The sequence below is a fragment of the Dermacentor andersoni genome, chromosome 4 (genome assembly GCF_023375885.2).
Source record: "Dermacentor andersoni chromosome 4, qqDerAnde1_hic_scaffold, whole genome shotgun sequence".
Taxonomy (NCBI): Eukaryota; Metazoa; Arthropoda; class Arachnida; order Ixodida; family Ixodidae; genus Dermacentor; species Dermacentor andersoni.
Genome location: NC_092817.1, coordinates 33,124,236 through 33,140,538, shown reverse-complemented (window position 1 = coordinate 33,140,538; position 16,303 = coordinate 33,124,236). Strand labels below are relative to the sequence as shown.

General features: G+C 51.2%; 1 protein-coding gene across 1 annotated transcript in view; it reads right to left on the bottom strand.

The window, feature by feature from the left end:
• Nucleotides 1–16,303, bottom strand: part of fy (fuzzy planar cell polarity protein-like protein) — a 41,027-nt gene that overhangs the window by 14,739 nt on the left and 9,985 nt on the right. The window lies entirely within an intron of this gene.

Here is a 16,303-nt window from a genome sequence, read left to right as displayed (position 1 = left end):
ATACACTACCATAATGTAAACGCGCAGTACACGTGGCGCTAACGCCAAAGAAGCGAAGCTTACGATGTCTCCTGACGACACAGAGAGCTTTTACAGATCTTCCGAACTAGACAGCGGCGATTTCAGCGACAGTGATGGTCGCTTCCCAGTAGCGAACGGAATGCGCGTTATCAGCATGGCATAGCATTGCCGACAGAAAAGTAGCGGGCGCGGCGTTTTCAAGAAAGGAAACGCAAGCAAGGCAGATGACGATTATTGTTGTGGGGCAGATATACACCCGAAAGGACGTAAACATTTTTTAGAGTGTATAGAGAGTATGTGAGAGTGTGGGATGCCTGCTGCATGCAGCGGAATTTATCGTGCGTGTTTATGGTGTAATTGTTTACAGACTGCGAAAAAAAAAAAAAATCACCGTCCTTCCAGTCCGTTAAGATGGTCCAACAGTGAAGCTGTGTTATTGTTACATCGAGTGTTACAACATAGACGAAATCTGTTTCCGCGTGTCGGGCGCGCACTTCGGGATCGGTCTCCCGGCGCCGCCGTTTAAACTCGGCATCTCTGGCGCGCAGCTCGGGATCGGCCCTACGATGACGAGCCCGTTCACGAGTCAACTCTCGCTGACTCTCGCGGTAGGCAACTTCTTCCTCGTGAGTAGGCACTACTCGTGATCTTCCCTTAATGGTAGCTGGGATGAAATGTGCGCAACCACTAATCCAAAGCTCCGTATGTTGGGCGCAAGGACCACCACTGGAGATGTGGGCGCTGCAATCGTTTTGACGACTGGTTAGATTGGTCTGACGATTGTCGTGGCTGCAGGCACTTCTTGCTGGCGCAACAAGTGCCGGCAGTCACGCGCTCTTAGTATTGCGTTTCAATCGCTGGGAAGGTCCGTTGGCCGCAAATCGCCAGCATAACATTTGTTTCTTTCGCGGCAGGGTGGAATCAATCGTCGATAAATTCGATGCCGATCTGGCCCCTTCATCGAAAATGCATTGTGTGACAACCGTATAAGATTCGCGTTTAAGATAGCATTCTCACAGGGGAAAGGAGTTCCAACCCCTTTCCCCCTGTTGAGCTCTTTTTTTTTCCTCTCCCGCTAGGCCACGTGGCCCCTTTTTAGCGAAGTCCGACAACGACGGCACAAGGTCCGCATAAACAACTTCCCTGTAAAAGAGTTGTAGGGCTCCTTTAACAGAAAGGGGGTAAAGGAACTCAAAACGCAGCGTTCCTGTCTTTTTCACGGATAACACCTCTACCGGCGCGTCGTCGTATCTACAGGGGACGAACTTCAATACAGCATTGAGCGATGCGCATACAGAGCGACCCGGCGCGCGCTGACCGTCATTTCCCAGTTGTCCCTCCCTCTATGTCCGGCCACGACAACATCGCCATCGTGACCAAGTTTCTTTCAAGACGTTAATGCTTTAAGCGACCTTCCTACTTCCGTTCCTCCCTCTAAAGGAAGCACACACTCGATTAGGTGCAAAGGATAAGAAAAAGAACTAAATGAAAAGGAAACGTGGAACGCACGCCCCACCCCCACAGCGGTGCTTGCAGGGAGGGATATGCGGAGCGCAAGGTGCGTGCGTCAGGTGCGCGCGGCCGAGGCGGCGGTCGCCCGCACCTGCTTCACCTTGCGACCCCGAGCGGAGAATGCACCAACACATCGCGGTCTTCGGAGTGGCTCTTAGATGGCAGCAGACTCGTTGAGCGTGAGAACCGCGTCACAACGCCACTTTCACGGTCTCCGCGTGCGCGTGGTACGTATACATACGACTCTGCGCGCACCGTTGCAGAGTGTCGGACCTTCCCAGCCAAAGGCGCGGTCGTGGCCTCGTTGCGTATCATGTTAAATGACCTCTTCCTCCCTGCGCTGCTGTCGTGCGGAAGTGTGCGTGCGTGTTGGGGGCGCATGCATCTTGATGGCTCGTATTCACAAAGGTTCTCTTTGTTCACACGTGGCGGGTGCCCGCGAACACCGGCCAATGATTTTATCAAGTTATGTCACACACGCCTGAAAGTAGAACCTCGTTAGCTGAGCAGCATTTTAACTACCAAGCCACAACATAAACAAATTATGTCATACGAAACAATGCCACTGATATCGTGATTGTTGCCGAGTCCTGGCTGCGCTTGCAATGTAAGCATGCGAGTCCGCCTCCCTCTCAAGAGCGTTCGAGCAACGCTGCTGCAACAGCGGGCGGACCTGCCGCGTCATATATTCAGCTGTGGTCACGCGTACAGTGGCTTCGTTTCTTTCGTCAAATGCTGTACATGTCGCGATTTCGTGCACTCCCCACAAGCGCTAAGGTATTTGCGCGTATATATTCCGTACACCTGCAGCTGGCGTCCGTCCGCGTTCTCACGCAGGTTCAGTATAGCCGAAAGATCAGTCGCCTAACCAAGGTGCGCTCCTGCGAAAAACAATTACGCGCGACGGAATTGAGCACAACGAGGTAGTGCATGGAGCGCGCATATGTTCGCGCTGGGCGCCGGCTGGGCCGTTAAATTGAGCATCCGATGCCCTCACACATTTCGAGCACGTATACGCGTATACCGACATGGATAAATGAGACGGGATCGCGACAGTTCAAACAAGCGCATGCGTAAAGGCTGGAGCTCCATTTTACGCGAAGCGCTGCAGCGTATGCTATTGCTGGGTACTAGAAGTTAAACTGGTATTTTTGATAAAGAGCATATGCTAGCTACGTAAATGCTGCTTGTATACACGGGTGGTTTACATGCTTTGCCGGACATTTCTTTTTTCGAGCATGTAGAGTCGGCAAATACCTAATTAACGAAAAATGGATAATTCTTGAATTTCGCGATTATGGTAAATTTATATATTTGAATCTTGAAGATAATCGTATTTGAGGACAACATCATTTTATTTGACATATAAAGAACGATTGTGTTTTAAGGTACACTCGGCACCGTGCATTAACCGATCAGTTACCTTCGCTAATCCTCCGGTAGTTCCCATATCTAGGCAGCGTCAACGATCCGCTTGTCATCGTCAAAGCACAGCCTATCCAATCATTACGCACAGCCCGAAATTGGATCTCGCTCGGCTTAATGGACCGTCTCTCTTTCCTCCAAGTCATAATTTCTGCAGCGCGAAGCATTGAAGTGCGGAAAGAACGGTAAAAAGAACGAAGGAATAGCTATAGAGAGGGACGAACACGAGCGTTGCTATTCCTTCGTTCTTTTTGCCTTTCTTTCCGCACTTCAGTGCTTCACGCTGCAGAAATTACACCGTGAACTTAAACAAACTCGCCCACACCGCTATTCTTATTCTCTTTCCTCCATTTCTTCGAGACGTGTCACCATTTGAAGTCACCGTGCCTTGCGGAGGACGAGACTGGAACGTGGGAATCTGTGGGTTCGCCTGGTAAAAACTACCAGAAACTGGACTACAGTCTACATGCGCCTCTATTTCATCGCGCACAGTTATTTGGCCCTCCCCCTCCTACTTGGGGACCCGTGCTCCTGCCGTTCGTTTTTTTTTTCCTTTCTTTCCTCTCTTTCTTTTTCCCCGTCGCGCGAGCAAGAGAGCAATTTACGAGACTGCGCGATCGTCATTCCGGCTGGCATTACGCTACGCGTGCACACACACACGCACACGGTCTGGAACGTAATGTTGGTCTGAACAACGTTGGTCTGAACGGCAAGAAAGCAGACAAGGCGGCGCACGCAAGCATTCCGTGCTTGAAGTGGCACAGTGCGCGGCGAAGAGAAAGAAAGAAGGAAGGAAAGGTGAGGCCCGAGTGGTGTAATGTGGGTGGCGTCGAGCCGGGTGAACAATGGTCTCCTTTTCCCACGAAGCGGTGCGCGCGTGCGCATCCTGAAAGGCCAGCGCGCAGTGCGGCCGGGGGCGTGGCGCGCACCAGAGTGCGCTCAATCGAAATGTGGGAGGGAGGGGCGGTGTCCGTCTTCGCGCTGAGCAATCTTCCGTCGTCGCACGATAAAGGGGAGGGGGACCGTCTCGAACCGAAGCACTGCCCGAGGTGGCGGTGCTGGATCGAGAACAAGAACAGGGCTCGAGGTAAAACGACATCCGTGAAATGAGCGTATGACTGGCCCCAAAAAGATGAGAACGCGAAAGAAAAGAGGAGGAAAACGGACGTGGACACTTCACGACTTCCTTGGGGCGGTCCTTCAGAATGGAGGCCGTGTCCAGCGCCGCGGTGCTCTTGCAAGCGTCGCGATAGCGGGGACACGTGCACAATGGTGTACACCTCTCAACGCTGGGTCTCGACGAACGCAATGTGTGAACGCCGCGGTGGAAGCTATATATGGAGCGTGCTCTCGGGACTCAGCGGACCGTGCTCCGAATTGGATGGACGGACGTCTCGGGGGAGACAAGCGTACTTACGTGATAGCGCTCCTGATTGAGCTGACGCCATCTGCAGCTTGCCGTCGAATGTCACAGAGGTAGACTGAAAAATCAGTCATAGGAATCAGCGTTGCATCCTACCGACCGCTCTTTTCTATAAAGTTTAGTCTCTGTCTCTCTCTCTCTCTCTCTCTCTAGCAACCGCTGCACATTGCTGGCAGCATGGTGGATCGCTTTCCGTCTCATGCAAAAGAGCAGGGCGATTACCAGTATGGTACTGTACCCGCGCTGACTGCAGTATTGCTTGGGCTGCACTAATGCATAACATACCTGCTCGTGTTAGCCTGCGAGGTTTGTCCATCGAAATACCATTTCTTTTACACAACCGCATGCTTGAGCAGATGCAGTGACGAACATCAGCACTTGTGTTTTCGGGAGACCAGCGCTTAGATGAAGCACACGGAAAAGCAGGACACACACATTGCATTCCTCCATTTACCCATGCGCGATTACCGTTGAATATGGGTTAACCGTCACGCTGGGGTCATCACGAGTCAAGAAAAATGGACCCAATTTAGTCACAGACAGCCAGACAAGTATGCGGCACATCGCTTTTCAAAAACTTGTGTAATCGCTCTTTCTTCCCTTTTATTTTTTTACGTGGTGCCCTCACCTCAATTTTGTTCTTCGCCCAAGTTCCACACGCGAATGATCGCGCGTGCAGGATATATTCCACTGATGTGAACTAATTTCATTTGATTTTTGCAACACTGCCTTGCATCGTATGTATACGCCGCTTGCTACCAAGGCCGGCATTCGCAAAACTTCTCTTACGCAAGTACTATCCATAATTGGCCGTCGCCGCCACGAACGCCTCGTCATCAAGGTCACCGCCATCATCAGCTGCAGGCAACCGAACACCGAACAATGAGGAAACGCTCTCGCAGGGATGTTTTGCCAACACAAGAAGGGTCCATCTGCGCACGTGTTTTTTGCCGATTTGCGATGGGCCGCCCAGCCACGCTTGTAACACACTCGCCTCGTCAGAGAGTCCGAGACACATGCCTACAGTTCACAGGCTACGCCGTCATTTGTCTGCAGGGCCCGTTTCCCCCAAAACCACGGTAACAGGCATGTCGGCGGCCGTATCCTCATTTCTATTGACATGGCCACGGAAACACGAAAGAGGCGCCGAGCGCCGCGCGCTATATGGAACCCTGCGGAGCGCCAAGATCGTTGTCTGGCGTGTTCGGTCCCCTGTACAGGGAAGTTGACTGGTTTTCTTTGGCGTTTTTTTTTATACTTTTTTTTTTCAGCGCCACAGGGGGGGGGGGGGATATTTTCCGACAGAAGAGAGAAGACGGACTTTCACGCGGCTTCGTCGTTTCACCGCTCTGTGTGCGTGCGGGAGGGGTCTGCTGGTCTTCGCGCCAAATAACACGGCCGGAACCCTCCGGGTCAGAGGTCGGCACTTCCTTCCTCTTCCCAGAAAGGAGGGAGAGAGAGAGAGGGTGCAGCCAGTGGGGCTCACCATTAGGCCACACGCCCACGGAACGATGATGGCCTAACGAAGGAAGCGACGCTCCGGCCGAAAAGTCCGCGTCGCCCGCCGCTGCAGGTGCACAGGGCTCGGCCATTATGTACCGGCGCCGAAAGCTTCACGTGTGGCAGCGAGCGAGGGTGATGGGACGGCGTTGTGGATACCTGTTGCCGCGCCGCCGTCGTCGCGAGAAGATACCGTTTTTCCCAAAGGGCGCGGGTGGGCAGTTTGTGTGCTGTACCCTCCGACGCGCTTCCTTTCCGCAACTTTAAGTTTTATTTCGCCTTTCTTATTTTTACGCGTCGGCATTGCTCTGTGGAGGGGATGTCGGTAGGAACGCGCGACGCTTTCCGAGAAAAGAGATGCCCAATAGGACCACGCCCCCAGATATACATAGGCATGCCGGCGAAGGGACGCTCGGATTGGTTTCGTCGAAATACCTGGGTGGCTTTCTGACGTCACCGGCAGGATTCTGCGGGTTCACACGCGAGGGAGGGGGCGTGACCTCGCGTATGGACACGTCATTTACCGAGCGACTGCGCGGGTTAGCTAGAGGTCGCGCACGGGGCACAGACCGCTTCCCGGTCAGTTTAAGTACAACAAGCGGGTCGAGAGAGTTCCGGCATTGCCCGAGTCCTGCACTATTGACCTCTGAAGGTAGGCAGACGGGATAAAAGTCATTCTGGCGCGTTGCGTTCGCCGAAGAGAGACAGGCACAGGTCGCACATTGTTGACGGTCAGACATCAACGAAAGAAAAAAATAAAGACAGAACACAGTGAGCAGTTTTGCCCCAAACCGCGAAGCAACGGCATAACCTATAAGAGAACCGTGCCTTCCTAATCCTTCCCTTTATTTTCCTTGCTTTCACAGAAAATATCAGAGCAGTGTGCTTTCACGTTGTGCTTCGACGCATGTTGATGAAGCAGCACTGGTGCTAGTGCTTCGCCCTTTTCTCTTCTAGCACTACAGAACTGTACGCAAGGAAACATGTTAGGCAACTGCGATGTTAGACATCCCACTGGCGAAGCCAAGTGACCAATTGCAAACAGCACTTGCGAGCAAAAAACAGATCTGCCCATCGGGCCACTGGTTTCCCACTGCTGCGCTATCTTTCAGCACCTTTTGTTATAGGAATGAAAATATTAGAGGATATTTAATTACAGTGTAGAATTTACGGCTTAATAGAAAGTCCTAAAGGCTAAAAATAAACGAATAAAAAGAAAAGGCAAGGAAGACCTAAAATTTACGTGCTCACAACGCGCACACGATAATGCGCAGCTTGCCCTGGCAACTTGCTGCTTTCTTTTCTTTTACTTTTTTTTTCGAAGGCAATTGCTGCATACAAGCTTTTGGGCATTCACTTGAACAGCGGTAGGCCCACCCAGAAGCCAATGCTTCGACAAGAGGAGTTGTCTATAAAGGTTAACTCCAGAGCTGGGGCATTCCTTGTTCACCCATTGTTAGCTCAAGTATCCACACCAGCCCAGTAGCCCTTCCGTCTTTGTGATTTAGGCTGTTTAAAACGAAAATTAGGTTGGCCATGTGATCGGAGTCCGCCGCCTGTATCTTGAACACACCGTCCTAACTTCGCTCTCAGCATCGAGCGCGAACGGCAAAAATGCGCGATACACCGAAGCATGCCCTCCTCAAGCCAACAATGAAAACAAAACGTAAGAAAAAAGCGGAAACCACAACACATTACTCTACGACCATTCACAACGCAGACGCGAAACATTCCTTTCGAAACACGACACGTATATAAATGTATACTTTACTACGTCACCTGACTAAACTACCTTCGCTGCAGGGCCGTACAAAGAAGGCTGGGGCCGCAGATCATATTTCATCGGGCCACCTCGTTCCTGCGCAAGCCGGTCCCCGAGACAAAGAGGAAACAATGAAGGCTCGCAACAAACCGATGAAGAGTTACGATGCCCCGTATACGAAGCGCTGGCAGAGTCTGAAAGTATGTATATATACGAGAAGCAGGAGATCGCCGCGCAAGCACCGGCCTCCACAAGTGCACGGGCGACGTTCATAGGGCAAGAACTTTGTCTCCACGGGTGCATACTTCGCTGCACTTCTCCATCACCTTTCCTCTCACCCCCCTCCCCTTTCTGTCCCTCGCCGCTATTTAGTGCTTGGACAATTGGGCTCGCTGTAGCTCACTAATTAGTAGCGCGGGCGACGGCGAACGATCGTTGCCGGCATTGTTGCCATCGTGAGGAGGAGAAGGTGCGTGTGTTTAGATGGAGGGGGGGGGGGGGGGGGGCGGGGCGTTGTCGCAGCCACGCGCAAGACGCCAGTCCCGCTAGCATTTTATCAACATGCAGGAACCCTCCGCGGCACATGCGCCGTCGCTCGGAAAAGTCGTTGATTGGAAGGCATGCGCCGGCAGAACCAGATCGGAATCTGCGATTAAAGTGATGAAGAAAGATAAAAAGAAAGACAGAAAAGAAAGGGAACGTCGCGAGTGCCACCAGCGCGGCGCCGTCCTGTATACGCGCGAAGGCTTCGATATTCGCCGCCTTATCCGCCCATCATTTGCGCCCGCTGCCGACCGTGTAATCAAATTACGGACCTAAACATCAGCTCCCCCTCCCCTTTTCTTTTCTTTTGTGCCTTATATTTCGGTCGATTGTTGTTTGAACAACGGCCAATCGTGCTGCCAACCTCTCCAGCACAAAAAATGGTGCGGCATATATACAGGTACGCTATATAGTACTGGAGTCCGTCAGCGGCACACTATAAGAGAAGGCAGTGTCTTCGGAGGCGCTGATTGGAATTCTCAGTGACGTCTGTCATCTCTCTCTCTCTCTCTCTCTGAAACACATGCACTATTTTTTTATATACGAGCGATCAAGCACGCGGACAAAAGGAATTCCTTTCTTTCATCTTTTCTTTTTTTCGAGTATGTATAAGATCAGTGCGTGTGCCCCCGTAACATACTTCTATATTACAGGGCAGAGAAATGAACCAATATTAGAATTCACATATAGACCTACTGCGATTTTCTGCCGTTTTCATGCGTGCATACGTATATATGCGGCGTGCGGAAACGGTGCACGACCGCCTGAAAGGCGCAGCCGCCTCTCGGCAAGGAAGTTACGCTGCGTGGCCGGAAACCATTCTTCCCTCACCGAGCGTAAGTGGCGGAACCTGCACTGATAGCGATAGCCGGTAATTTCCCCGCGCGGAAGACGCATGCGCAGCAGCGATTCGCTAATGCGAGGCGCGCACGGCAATTTCGTTTCTGTGTTGCCGCCGCCGCTGTTGTCGTCGCCGGCGAAGGTCGCGCGGGGTCGGGTCCACGTGCATGTGTGCCCCACAAGGGGTCAGGGGTCGAGCGCGGCAGCGACAGGCCATTACTCGCGCACACAGGTACGAAAGGCCGAGACGGAGAGGCAATCTTGGCGCCACCACTTCACTCGCCTATGTATAGGAGGATATACACGCGCCTCCTCTAACGAGCAAAGCCACGTCAGAGGCGTAATCAAACCTGGCTTAACTTGGTCCCCTGTGTTAGCGTCTGTTCACTGGCAGTGTTTGCTTTCTATACTCCCGTTATATGTAGTCACGTGTGAACAACACCTTTTGCCGGCCCTTTATTCCGCGGTCTCTCTGCTAAAATAAACCGTAACGACGTAAACAATTGAAAAACCCGGAGTGGGAATGCCTTCAACGCCTTAAAGAAGAGCACCGTGCAAGTACCCATCGTGTTCAGTTAATTCTGGGCGGGAATCGTTGTGCACAGTATTTGTCAATATCACGGGGGCTGCGCCCCATTTACTTTTAGAAAAGTCAGTTCTAAATTATGGGGTTTTACGTGCCAAAACCACTTTCTGATTATGAGGCACGCCGTATAGTGAAGGACTCCGGAAATTTCGACCACCTGGGGTTCTTTAACGTGCACCTAAATCTAAGTACACGGGTGTTTTCGCATTTCGCCCCCATCGAAATGCGGCCGCCGTGGCCGGGATTCGATCCCGCGACCTCGTGCTCGGCAGCCCAACACCACAGCCACTGAGCAACCACGGCGGGTTAGGTCAACCATGCAGTCAATACGAGCATCGTGCGTATACGTATTATACGACGCGTATACCCATGCGTGGTGAACGCAGATCTCTCTGCCACTATACTCTCACTCCCGCCTTTTTATTTTATTGCCACTGATTTCGTTTTGCTGAACGTGCAGCCAATTCAATCAGCAAAGGGACCAGGAAAATTAGTGTTCGATAAGACGTCGTTGAAGAAGGAACAGGAAAAAGGCGAGCCGCGCGGCGTGGACTCGGCAGACCGAATCTCGCGGAATGTTATTAAGGTCAGTGTCGTGCGTACGATGAACATCTACACGAAGCAGCTCCATGGGCGTGACGGTGGTGTGTAGTCTCCCGCGCACTTAGCCGGCATAGCTGGCTATACGTCAGTTGTACTATACGCGTGTATACGCAACTCGCGCGTATATATACACGTGCGCACGAACAACAGCAGCAGCAAACAGTTCGCCACGATCCCGTTCTCCTCGCGGATAATGGTTCATTTGTCTTCCACACTTTGCGCGCGGCATATATAAGACGGCGGAGCGAGCAGGTCGTCGGGCGCCGTGGCTCCGAAGAACTGGACCGGCGCGCCGAAAACTGAGCCGGCGGGCGCGTCTAGCTGTGCTGCTGCTATGTGGCTGCTTGCTATCGTCAAGCGAGGCGTGCCCTGTTTACCTGAACTGTTTCCTTCTTCCGTCTGTTTGTCGTGCTCTCGCCTCTTCCTTCATTTCGTTTCTCTTTTTATACCTCCCGCTGATTACCGCGATGATGGCACTGAATGCCCCGAGGCGGTGGGTGCCCTCCATTCTGGGTGATGAGCCGGCGGATCCTTCCTCTCGGCTGGCGCCGCCTGTCTTCCTCACAGTGCGTGTCTTATTATCTGTTCGTGCCGCGCGTGTTCGATGACTCTAATACATCACTTAAATGCAAATCGCTTCTTTCGTGTTGCAAGCGAATATTACCGGTCATCGCTGGCTCAGCTGTTATGGCGCTCTGCGAACTCATTCGAGGCACGCTATAATAATAATAATAATAATAATAATAATAATAATAATAATAATAATAATAATAATAATAATAATAATAATAATAATAATAATAATAATAATGATGATGATGATGATGATGATGATGATGATGATGATGACGACGACGACGACGACGACGACGACGACGACGACGACGACGACGACGACGATAGAAAGCTTGCGTGCGTTGCTGTTACAAATAAACAGTGATAGTTGACTCGAGGACGGTGGTAGCATGAGCATAATCGCGCGACGAGCATCGGCAGTCGAACCCTGAGCCTGTCTGCTGGAACGCTTTCACCTCGAGGTGAATTTATGCCGTTGCAAATTCATCTCGGGATGAACGCCTTCCAGCAGACGGGTTATAGTTATAAATTAATGGAGTCTTCTGCTCTGGACGCTTCTGCAAGGAAATCAGGACAGTGACAAAAAAAAATAAAAGTCTCAAAAGCGTTCTTCCTGGATTCCTTCGTATATACAAGCTATGAAGTTATCCATCCTTAACATATCAGCCTATCTTATCTCCACTGTAGGACGAAGGCCTTTCCTAGAGATCTCTAATCATCCCAATCTTGTGTCCGCTGACCTCACCCTTATGCCTGCAATTTTTTCTAATTTCACAACTCCATCTCATTCTCTGCCCTTCTCGGCTGTGATTCGCTTCCCTTGGCACCCGTTTTGCAGCTCTAACACGGGTGTCACACGGCGCACTTCTGATCGCGATCAAGTCCGATCCGGATCAAATTTCGCGGTCGCGATTGGTACGTTACTTTGCGCAAGCTGCGCGACGGAGCCAATCGCGGTCGAGGATTTCGATCCGGATCGGACATGATCATGATCGAAAGTGGTCGTGTGACACCGGTATAACAAACCACTTTCCCTACGCATTACATGGCTCACCCCAACTTCATTTATTCCTCTTAATTTCAGTTAGGATATCGGCTGTCCCCATTTGCTCTCTAACCTACATCGCTGCCTCCCTGTATCTTAACGTTGCTTCTATGATTTTTCATTCCATCGCTAGTTGCGCAGTCTCAAGCTTCTCAGTTTATCTCAAAATTTTCTGCCTCATGTGTTATAGTACCGTTACAATCCACTGCGTAATTTTCTTTTCAACGATAGTGGTAAGCTGCCGGTCATGACTTCGTAACGACTGCCTTATGCATTAAGCAGGATGAATAAATCACTCCTGCCGTATTGTCCAGTCCCATTATTCATATTCCCCCCTTTCAATTTGTTTCTGTCAGAGATATGACCAGCTGTAGCGGCGCTCTGGAGCGTGAACTCGATTTAAGTATACTTCACGCATGATGGGTTTTTGTGACGAAACAAAGGCATGGCGACTGATTGATAAACCTCCCCAGTAATCGAATAACGCTCTATAATCGCAACCAACATTTCTTCTTTTTTTCCTCCGCAAGGACAATTGGCTCGGGTAACGTGAGAAAAATGAAGCAAGCGTGCCCTCTTGGATATCTCGTCAGCACTGATCAGGGGGATGATAGTTTGCATGCTTAGGCAACCGTTCATGAAAAAGAATGGCCTCAACGACCGATTGTAGGCGTGATGTGATGGACAACCGCAACGTGTTCGCGCTGATAGCGCTTCCTCCCTCCCTTTCTTCTCTTGCTCTTCATCCCTTAACCTCTTCACCTCCCCCACCCCCACCCCCCGCGCGTAGTGAAGCAAACAGGACGCGCGTCTGGTTGATGTAATTCACGGTGTCTGCCGACTGGGAAAACCGGGAAAGAGAAATTCTCAGGGATTTTGAATAGTCTGAAAATACTCAGGGAAATTGTGCTTCTATATCATGGAAAATTGGCTGTAATTTTATTGAAAGGGAATGAAAGTCGCGCTAATGCTGGCTCGAGTAACAGAGAGGAAGCGTAACGAATCTTTTTTGATGCCGTGTCGTCGGCTGGAGGAGTTGCCAATGCACAGTCAACGACCGATTTTCCTGGACGCCCGATTTTTGGGACATGCCCTATATTTCGGACGGCTTCGCGGCATCACCACGTGCCCCATACAGTCGGCGCATAAAAAACGTATGAATTTTCGGACACAAGAACCCTTCGCCGTCCAATTTTCCTGACTTTTGATTATCTCAGCGCTCTCGCACGCAGATCCGCTGGCAGCCGTAGCCACCACCGCGGCAACGCTAGGGCTAGCAACTTCGACTATTCGCCGCTGTTAGAAACTCGCCGCTGTTAGCAATGGCGTACTCAGGCTTTCTAATCCTCGCCAATGACTTCGAAGCTCGGAAAGCACGACGCGTTAAATAATGCCAGCTTCCGAAAGCAAGCTTCACCTCACCACAGTAGTATTACGCGGTGAAACATACGCAAAGTATTGCGGTGAAGTTTAACAAGTGTGGGAAGGGGCAATTGTCACGGGAACAGTATATGTATTCCTTAATTATACACGCGTGCACCCGCCATCTGCTGTCCCAGTACGAACACCGATATGCCTAATAAGTGTACTGGCAGGCCTTCGGAGCTTTTTCGGATGTGCCTGTGGCGATTTGAGCCCTTAAGGACAGTAAAAGACATGCATTCATTTTTTCGAACTGCTCGATTTTTCGGATGTTTTCGCGGCCCTTAGAGAGTACGAGAAATCGATCGTTGGCTGTACTATTGGCCAAGACAATGCTTCAAATAGTCCGTGGGGCAAACACGCAGCGGAAGGAGGACGATAACAGAAAGGACTGACGCACTGAGGAACGAACGGTAAAGGAAGTGTGCCGCCGCTTCTTTGAAAGAGCTTGAGCTCAAAAAACACTTGGCTGATGCCGGCATGCATGTGCCCCTCATCCAAACAAAACTAAACTCGTTAAAGCAGCCAAAGGCAACACAGAGGCGTTGTACGCGGGCTGAAAGTATGTCAGGACAGTTGAAATCGACTTTCCAGCTGCTGAGAGAGAATCTCACTTGTGAGAAAGTTCGGGCCTCATACTAATGAGCCTGCTATCAGTTGATAGAAATAGCTCATATTCGAAAATATTTACTTCTGTATGCACTGTTTTTATTCGCATTTGAAATTGTTCGACTCGATTTGCAATGGGCTTTACAATTTTTTCTGAAGCTATTTTATTTGCTGTGCATTTTATGCCTTCCCTTCTGTTTTCTTTTTGAATAAAGTAACACTACTCCTTACTATTCAAACTGGATTAAGTCGTTTTCAGAATTTTTTAACCTGCTTACTAGAGAGTGACAGCATTGGGTGACATTGTGTCAGGCCATCTTGACATAAAACAAAGTTCCGTGGCACTCAGGGAATTTCGCAAAAGCACTCAGGCAAAACCTGGAAAACTCAGGGAATCTGGAAATGTCAACTTGGTAGAAACCGTGATATTCCTACCTTTCCTTCCTTTTTTCCCTCCTTCTCCTCCTCCTCCAAGCAACAAGACCCTCCACCAATATCAACCGCTGGTATATGTAGCGCCTTTGTTCCGAGAATGCCGCGAGACCTCAGAAAATTTTCAAATTTTCGCGGCTTACTTGTTTCGAAATATTCTGCGAGCAGTTACCTTTCGAGTAATTCACGTGCGCAGGTACTTTTACGATTTTCTCTCCACTATCTCCATGATATCGCTATTCCATTTGTACTCGCTTCAGTTCCAAAAGGGCCTTTTCCATATTCATTGTTCAGTATGGACTATGTACGACGCGTCAGACACAGCGCGGGATTTGTCGCGTTCCGAGTTCTTGCTAAGGGCGTTTAGCGTTAGATGGTCGGCACGTGGTTCCAGCGCTGCCAAACCCACACTAGGTTCTTTACCTTGTCCCTCTATTTGTCAACTTTCCAATCCATCTCCTGCCTTGCCCATACCTACGCGTCAACCCAGGTTCCATCTGCGCCATAGGATACTAACTAACTAACAAACTAACTAACTATTTACTGACCGATGTTCAGGTGGCAGCCGCGCGCGAGACAGTTACGGTGCTGTCAGCGGGCTTCCCACCTTCACCCTGTCAACCAATCTCTCTCTCTCTCTCTCTCTACACACCCCCGCGAAGCGCTTCTCTGTTAGCCACCAAGCTTGCCTCCTACACGCAGCGTTGCATGCTTGTATACGCGTCTTCGAAGTCGTGCCTCTCGCCGCGAGGCAGCTTGTATATAATCACCGCGAAGACACGCGCTTCGCCCACCACGCACGCGCGCCGTTCTTCCCCGAAGGCAGTCGGCGGCTCACGCGACGCGTGGCTTGGCGTCGTGGTGCGCGCGGCATCGCGACGCGCTGGTTGCCCCGGGCGCGAGGCTCGAGCGTTGAACGCCCTTGCGGTGTGTGTGTGTACACACACGCACATACACATGTGCACAGCCACGGCGTGCGGCCCCGTTCGCGACCGTCGTCCGCCACGCCCCGTCTCGCCCTCGTCTATACAGGAGCCGCTCCCATTCCCATAGCGAGGCTTCTGCTTCGCTATCGGCCTGTGATATAAAAACGGGAGCGGTGGCACGCACTAATACATCTCCGAAAGCCGTCCCGTTATTCGATACAACAGGCGCACGCTCGCCGCCGATATAGCTGTTGATGCGCCAATGGCTCGCGGCTTCCTCCCATCGCTGGCGCGACACTCTATTGGTTTGTTTACGCTATTGTTCTTGCTTGCTTGTTTGTTTGTTTGTTTCTATCGAGGGAGAGGATGCTCTGAGATGATCGTGCCGCAGATAAATCGTGCACCAGACTGACCCCGTTTGGAGATAGACGCAACTGTGTACAAGCACGGCGCGCATCTTCGCGGCGCGAGCTCGCCATAAGTGGCCGTCGTCGTTTAGCAGGGATAGCGTGCCGCTAATTCCGGGTCGTTGGGGCGATAATGATAAGGACCTGTTTAGTCCCGCTTTATTCGACGGCACAAATGACTGCGAGAACGGCCTAGAGGCAATCATTTTTTCGATGAATTCGTATATATACGGGGCCGCCAGGTCTCCGTGCCGTCGTGGTTGTCGCTGCCGCTCCGCGGTTGCACGAATCCCGCGGCCTTCCAGTTATCAGTACATCAGCTGACCGCGTCACTCCGTTCAGCAAGCTTCGAGGCCGTTCACAGAGCTGTCACTGGGTCACGTGCACGGTAGCTTCCCTCAGTATACCGAAGGTTTCGCACGCGCACGCACACACGCACACACATACACGCGCGTACACACACATGAACACACATTCGGCCACCGTGCGTGAATTGAACTGAAGGAACAATTGCGCTGCCGCGTTCCCACGAAATTTCGACCGCATGTACGGAAGGTTTCCTCTCCGGGCGTTATTTGAAAATGCAAAGGGCCTTATCGTCCCCATTCGTTTCTGTGGCAACGGACGCGTTTCTTTCTTTTTTTTCTCTCTCTGCCTGCGCAGAGGATGCG